The following is a 7,343-nucleotide window of genomic DNA, read 5'->3' as shown; positions in this document are numbered from 1 at the left end:
CGGTAAATAATTATAAAGATTGAACAATTTTCTTTAGTTTTATTCGTTTTTTATATTAATTGAGATGCAAAAAGAAGCCGAGTCGACTTCTTCCTCGAGAGGCACACTAAACACCGAAGAGCCTGTGTATATTTGAAAAACTGCAGTTTGGTTACCTTGTTTTATAAGAGTCAGACTATATAGCATGTAAGTGATTGAATGCATAGATATGCCTTTTTTAGATATGAGACTGTGCCCCAAAATGGCTGGAAACAGCTAACTGGCAGGAAATGAACGAGCCATATATTTTCCATACTTTCATAATATGCGCGCACACACAACACACCGGCCCTGACGGCATACACCCACGGGTTATCAAAGCGTTGGCTCCGGTCATCTGCGAGCCCTTAACACGTCTATTCAATATGTCATTGGCGACGGGTGTTATACCTGCGGACTGGAGAACAGCGATAATCTGCCCAATTTTCAAGAAAGGGAGCCGCGAAGACCCGCTTAACTACCGACCGGTTTCCCTTACATCAATAATCAGCAAGATGTTCGAAACCATCCTTAAGAAAAGTATGATGCTCCACCTCCAAAATACAGCCTCTATCTCTGATTCCCAACACGGCTTCGTGCCGAGGAGATCATGCTTGACCAACTTACTGTATGGAATGGAAAATTGGTGACGCGCATCCTCGATGATAGTGATGCTTGACATCGTTTTATTGGACTTTGCCAAAGCTTTTGACTCGGTAAACCACCGCCTATTACTTGTCAAGCTTCAAGCATATAGTTTCCATCCGGATATTGTACGATGGGTTGGTGCCTTCCTCTCAGATCGCTCCTTCCAAGTCCAAGTTAATGGTTCGCGGTCCGACGTCTCCAGTGCGAGCAGTGGCGTGCCTCAAGGTTCAGTGCTTGGGCCCTTATTGTTCTTAGTCTTCATAAATGACTTGCCCGACGACCTCACGCAACACACCCTTCTATTTGCCGACGATATCAAACTGGTCGCTCCTCGCGGTGATATAGAGGATCTTCGTCGATGCCTCCACCAAATTGGAGGTGGTCTAACGAATGGGACCTGTGTCTGAACGTGTCAAAGTGCTGTCATCTGCCTGTTGGCTCTCCTCCTGCAACTCAACTTGATTTCGAGCCGGGTCGTCTGCTGCTGGAGAGGACCGATCAGGTAAAGGACCTGGGTATCTTGGTGGATTCCTCCTTTTCGCCTTCGGCCCAGTGCGTCCATGCTGCCAACAAAGCACGCGGAATTCTGTTCTTGATTCGACGGTCATTCGGAATGCTCACAGCAGCCATATTCCTACCACTCTATGTCACGCTGGTGAGACCCATATTGGAGTACGGGATTCAAGCCTCTTCTCCTTATCTCCTCAAAGACATACAGCATCTCGAAAGAGTCCAGAGCTGGCTACCCGCATGGTTCATGGTCTCAAAAATTTGTCTATATGAAGAAAGGCTGAGGACGCTCGACCTTTATTCTCTAGAAAAACGCCGCCGCCGTGGTGATCTCATTCTCGCCCACAACATCATAAGCGGAAAGTGTAACCTCTCGAAAGAGCTGTTCTTCACTCCTGCTCCAGAGCGTCGGCTGCGGGGTCATTCCGAAAAGCTCTACCTGCGACGATTTCATCTCAATCGAAGGAGAGGAGCTTTCTCCGTCCGGGTTGCGGATCCGTGGAACAAGCTGCCAGACGAGATGGTGAAGATGCCGACGACCGCTTTGTTCAAAGCCTCCCTTGACCTCAAGTGGCCTGAACTCTTTACATGAACACCACCCTGTACTTAACTCCATGTCCCCCTACATGGCCTTGCTATTTGCTTTTGAGCCAAATTAACTAACTAACTAACTAACTAACATACACACACACATAGCATATATACAGTAAAATGTGCATAGCCAACAGAGAAGGAGCATATGCGAGTCTGTCGCAGGATTATCATTTCTGTCAGATAAGTGGAATGGAGCAACGTGAAATGAAAAGTTTTTGCTCAGGAACACAATTCATCTCCCAGTTCAGGAATCGAAACCACAGTCTTACGATCGCGAGCGGAACGCCCTAATCACTAAACTACGCTCCTCTACATCATAACTCTGGGCGAGGTAGAAACGGGCTTGTGACATTCTCATCGGACGCTGCTGGATGACTTTGATCTACTTCCTCTATACATTGTTTCTAAGCTCAATACGTCCATAAAAGACATTATGGATGAACAGATGCATAAAAATAAAAAAAATAAATCCATGATAATTAAAGGCTCAAACAATAACAGCTCATTCGATTCCAACACGCCATTATTACATTGCAGTAAATCCAAGTGGGGAAGACTTGCATGTACAAACACATAATCAGCTAAAAATATCATTAAGCGCAATATAATTAAAATAAAAGTAGAAAAGCATAAATTTCACATACAGTTCATACACTGTGTTCAACAGCTGTTTCATTAAGAAATATTAAATGTATAATTACATAAGTGTGACACGTAATTAATTAATATGAAAACAATTTAAATGAAATATATTTAAAAGCTGTGTTTTCCCCCAAATCATTAGGAAAATTCTGCGTTTCATATATATATATATTTATAAGGATAAGATCGTTATTTAAAATACCGATCATATATATATATATATATATTATATTGTATCCTTTGCCTTTTACTTGTTTCGATCATTGGACTGTGACCATGCTGGAGTACCGCCTCGAAGAATTTAGTCTCATCGACGCCAGCGCTTAATATTTTAATGTCTGGTATTCATTCTTTGCTGAACCGCTAGGATATTGGGACACATACAAATCAACACCGGTTGTCAAGCGATGAGGGAGGACAATCACCCACATGCACACACACACTCACACATACATACATACATACATACATACATACATACATACATACATACATACATACATACATACACACATACACACATACATACATACATACATACATACACACACGGTGGGTTTCCAGGCAGGTTCTGCCAACCAATTCACTCACAAAGCCATTGGTCGACCCAAGGCTATAGAAGAAGACACTTGCCTAAGGTACCGTTCAGTGGGACAACCCGAAACAATGTGGTTGGAAAGTGAACTTCTTAACCACGCAGCTAATTATCTTAGAAACAATATAAATGTTGTCCTTAATATAGATTGTGTTGTCGATTTTGTTCTATAGTATAATATGGTTATGTCTTTGATTTCGTTTCTTACTTAAAACGTTTTGCCCCCCGTTGACCGGACCGTAGCAGAATAATATCATATCCCTTATGAATATGAGACATTTACGACAGGATGTTTTTAATACTAATTTTTAATATTATTGTTCATAGCAAATGTTCTTTAAAACCATGTTATTGGTATTTTCGGACATTTCATTAACTATGTACAAGATCATATGATGTGAGACTTAAAATTAGTCTGTTTTCATATTTAAATTCTCATTCTCTTGTAACTATAGATTCCTTTCTTTTTTCCGCTCTTTCAATCGGCATATAATGCTTTCACAAGTTACCCGGCTCCATTTGTACGATTTCAATTTTAAATCTGAATTTACCAAACACTTTGATGTAGAAAATCTAATCTCAGATTTTGTTCAGGATTCATCACGTTTCGTTTTTTTCATAATGCGCAGTGTTTTCCTAAAGTCTGGACACAGAAAATCTCATGTGTTAGGCCCATTTTTCTTCAATGAACATATAACTAGTGAGACTTACCTCCCCATGTTGAGGGACCAGTTAATACCCTAACTGGATTGGAAGATGTAGTCATGTAGAGTGGTCTCCTCGTACATCATACCTTAGCCCCCCGCTTGACTTCTTTTTCTGGGATATGCTAAATGACAAAGTGTATTCAATGAAAATCACAAATGCAACACACTAGATGGAACACATAAAGAGAGAATGTACTCAAATTGATGGCAGTGTAGAGTTATTGCATCGGGTTCACATAAAGCGCATCGAACTTCGCATCACAAATGGTGGAAATCATATTGAAGATGTTGTTTGTAGATATTTCAATTCAATAAAACGTTGTTGAAAATTTTACGTGTATTTCTTGAAAATATACATTTTGCCTGTGTCCAGATTTTAGGGGCACCCTGTTATATATCAAACTTCTTTTTGCGGCCTGTTGACGAAGGGAATAGATGTGTGTGTGTGTGTGTGTGTGTGTGTGTGTGTGTGTGTGTGTGTGTGTGTGTGTGTGAATGTGTGTGTGTGTGTATGTGTATTTATATGCTTTAATCTCCTTAAGACATAATTCAGCATAGGATTTAATATGCATGTGCTTGTGCATGCACTATGTATGTATGTAGGTATGTAGGTAGGTAGGTAGGTAGGTAGGTGTTAGGTAGGTAGGTAGGTAGGTAGGGCCTAAAGTCATACACAAAATAATTTCAATACGCTCTGGAATTGTCAAAGATATGCAACCGTCCACAGTCTCGGGAAGCTTCTCTCTATCTAATATATACGTGCCTTAGGTCTCTGGTTGAGACCCGGTCGGAAAATGAAATAAAATGCAATTGAATCGGAAACTGATAAAAATAATAATACGAACGTGATATAAATAAAATGTCAACTGTTTTGGTGCGTAACTTTTGGCCTACCTTGTATGTAAGCTTGTAGTGAATTTCATTCATTCGGTTTTCTTCAGATCTATTGAGGACTATTGAGGACTATTGTAACGTGAAAAATATATTCTTGACGCATTTGACGAACATTTTATTGTTATACGCACGCACACTCACATATCTATCTATATATATATATAACGGGAAGCTTTATGAAAATAAACAAAAGACGAAGGCAGGTGGAATACAAACAAACAATTGTATTAGTGTGGCGCTCAGGAATATAAATAAAACAAGTCTTTTACGTTTCGAGCCTACGCTCTTCAACAGAAAGATACACAGAAAAGAAACACGGAGAGAAACAAGGAGAGAAAAAATGCGTGCAGAAGCTAGCGAATCAACAATATATATATATTATTTATTAATTCGTAATAGAATATAAGGATAAAAATCACGTTAATGATTTTTATCAGGTAGTCAGCATGCTATAAAAATGTATAGGCAATTTATACATTTAATTAATAATAATATACATATGTTATAATTATATTAAGGGAGCAAGGGCGAAAACGACCTATCTCCAGCATGCTTGGAGTGCCGATACCTTAAAAAAACTCCAGTTTTGGTAGTTTTTTTAAGGTATCAGCACTTCAAGCATGCTGGAGATTAAATGTCTTGTTCAAGAACACAACACACAGCCAGGTCCGGGAATCGAACTCACTTCCTCATGGTTGTGAGCCCGACGCTCTAACCACTGAGCCATGCGCATTCACACACTCACACACACACACACACATACACACACACACACACACACACACACACACACACACACACACACACACACACATATATATATATATATATATATGTATGTATGTATATAACTATTTATATGTGTCTGTCTGTGTATATGTGTGTGTATAAACAGGCAAACAGACAGACAGAAAGAGAGAGAGAGAGGGGGAGAGAGAGAGGTAGAGACATGTGTCTTAGAATAAATATAAGGGTGTTAAAACAGTATGCCCAATCACTCAAATATGAATATGATATATCTCGACTTTGCGAAAGCCTTTTGACGAAGTTAGTCATGGAATGATCTCGTGGTAGTTGGAAAACTGCTGGAGTGTCAGAATGATTTTTTAAAAGACAGTTGTAGCGAATTGGGGCATCTCCTAGGGAACAATGATAGTGAGTGGAGCCCAGTAGGATATTGTCTTGGAGCCAATATTGTTCATTGTGACTGTCTTAGACATGCCACCAACTATACAGCGGGGCCATCCTCACTAGCCTTATTCTTTTACTTGTTTCAGTCATTAGACTGCGGCCATACTTCAGCACCGGCATGAAGGGCTTTAGTTGAACAAATCGATTCAGGACTTATTTCTTAAGCTTAGTACTTATTCTATTGGTCTTTTTTGCCGAACCGCTAAGTTACTGGAACGTAAACACACCAACACCGGTTATCAAACGGTGATTGGGGGACAGATACAAAGACACATACATACATACATACATACATACATACATACAAATATATACAACGGGCTTCTTTTAGTTTCCATCTACCAAATCCATTCGCAAGGCTTTGGTCGGCCCGAGGCTATAGTAGAAGACACTTGCCCAAAGTGTCACGCAATGGGACTGAACCCGGAACCGTGTGGTTGGGAAGCAGCTTCTTACCACACGACGATACAAAAGATGATAAAGAATCCTGGACAAGCTACGCACCTGTAACATGAGTTAAATGCTATATATAAGTTGTTGTTGTTGTTGTTGTTGTTGTTGTTGTTGTTGTTGTCGTCGTCGTCGTCGTCGTCGTCGTCGTCGTCGTCGCTGTTGTTTGTTCCTTCTCGAGCCATGCCTGTTTCATTGGCGTATAGGTGCCCCACCTAGACGGGACACCGGTCCGTCACAGGTAAGCTGCTAGATGCAGAAGGAAAGCGTGAGAGAAAGTTGTGGCGAAAGAGTCAGCAGAAGTTCGCCATTAACTTCTGCCGGAGCTGCGTGGAGCTTAGGTGTTTCGCTCATAAACATCGCCCGGTCTGAGATTCGAACCCGCGATCCCTCGACCATGAGTCCGCTGCTCTAACCACTAGGCTATGTGCCTCCATGCTTTATATAAGTGGGTTGAAGAAAACAGAATACAGTCCAACCCCGCAGCCATCAACTCACAAAATTAAAAGCAATGAACACGAAATACACTTGACCAAGAGGAATTGCAATCTTCTTAGAGTCGCAATCAGTACTTGACCTAGGCATTAACGTAAGTGGTATGCATGTTTTCATGTGCATATTTCTAAGATGGCAATGAACTGCAGCTGGCTGGCCGGATGGATTCTAAGAAGCTCAGAACATTAAAGCGGGAAACCATAATAGTCCTCTGGAGGACATTTGTCTTCGTCTAGATTATTGCTCACAGTTATAATCACCACATAGTGTAAAATTAATGGCGGTACTTGAAGCAAGTCAAAGCTGTTACACGAAGATGATTGCCTCAATGCAACAAACCAGGAAAGGTTGAAAAAGAGTTAAGACACACTTCAGCGAATACGGGAAAGGTGTGCTGTAATATGTTTCTGAACGATCCCGGAAGGACTTGCACCGAACTTTACCATTGATGTTAATCTCCAAACGTGGCACCACTGCAATGGGCCTTAGATCGCATCTTCGCCATCCAAATTTCAAACTAGATATTGCAATAACTTAGGTGTTCATGAAGTCATATCTTTTCGATATTCTACCGAAAGACTTAAAAAAACCTATGTAAT

This window comes from Octopus sinensis, linkage group LG15 (assembly GCF_006345805.1).
Source record: "Octopus sinensis linkage group LG15, ASM634580v1, whole genome shotgun sequence".
Lineage (NCBI taxonomy): Eukaryota > Metazoa > Mollusca > Cephalopoda > Octopoda > Octopodidae > Octopus > Octopus sinensis.
Note: the sequence above shows the minus strand (reverse complement) of the source record.